The 1,094-nt window shown below is 57.3% G+C and overlaps 1 protein-coding gene across 3 annotated transcripts in view; it reads left to right on the forward strand.

Moving 5' to 3' along the window:
* Window positions 1-1,094, forward strand: part of ELOVL6 (ELOVL fatty acid elongase 6) — a 136,307-nt gene that overhangs the window by 1,153 nt on the left and 134,060 nt on the right. The gene's annotated exons all lie outside the window — the stretch shown is intronic.

The raw sequence follows: 1,094 nt of genomic DNA on the forward strand, positions 1-1,094 counted from the left end.
TAGAACATACATGTGTACATAGAGTGCGACAGGGAAGGCGGGAGAGACGCCACAGACCCTACCTGAGCTACTCCTGGTTTCCCTCTAGATTTGGGTTTTCTTGCTTGGCCTCCTGCAAACAGAGTGTGAAAGGCAGTGGAGGGAGGGCATGGTCTCCGGCTCTGTTTAACCCTTTCCCATCCGCCGTCCTCTGCTCTCTGGTCCTCGCCCTGTCCCCATCCCTCCTGTCTGCCCTTCCTTTCTCCTTGCAGCTCTTCTACTTCACTGTCTTCCTCCTTGCTGCTCCCCAGCCAGATTCCTCCTTTCCTGGACCCCTTTTCCCCACGCAGATCCCTTTCCAGTTTCATGAAGAGACGGAGGCGGGGAGTGGGGGAGGAGGGGACAATGAAAACAGTAATAAAAATGAATGAACCCGAGCGAGTGGAGCCACGCCATTATTAAGTTTGTTTTACGGAAACGCCTTTTGGACACACTCGATTCTAATTTAGTGGGAAGCTGCTGATTGGACTTGAGACACAGATTAAAAACCCCTGGGTCCGCAGAGTCCTTGGGGGGTGGGGAGTGTTCCCCACACAACTTCTAACCCGGGAAAGCATCTTTTCTTGTTAACTGTGTTCCCTCCGCCAGTCCTTCTGGAAATCCCTGTGTGGGAAGCGATCCCGTGTCACCTTGCAATATTTAACAGGGGAGGGTGTGTATGTTCATCTCGCTTCTAGCTTGTAGACGGAGCTGCTGTGGCAGACATTCTCTAACCACCCCCCCTTAACCCCGTGTCTGACGATCAGTAAAAAGAAAGCCCAAGGCAACCCCCAGCTAGGCAGCTGCTGGCAGCCTCACAGGTACTGTTGGAGAGGGTCGGGCCGAGGGACCTCTGGGAAGGTGGGGGATTCCGCCTGCCGCGTGCGCTAGCGCGTGCCCCCAGCGCCCTCACGACCTGCCTTCCCTCCCCCAGCTCATCAATGGGAAACCGGAGACGCTAGCGCGCCTGGAGGCTGGGGCGGGTGGGTGCTCTGCGCCGGAACCCGGGAATGGGGGCTCAACGTCTTCTCCTCTGGAGGTTCGGCCGCCGCTCCCGCCTTCTCCCTCGCGGCCGG

Source organism: Bison bison, unplaced genomic scaffold (genome assembly GCF_000754665.1).
Source record: "Bison bison bison isolate TAMUID 2011002044 unplaced genomic scaffold, Bison_UMD1.0 scf7180017864389, whole genome shotgun sequence".
NCBI lineage: Eukaryota > Metazoa > Chordata > Mammalia > Artiodactyla > Bovidae > Bison > Bison bison.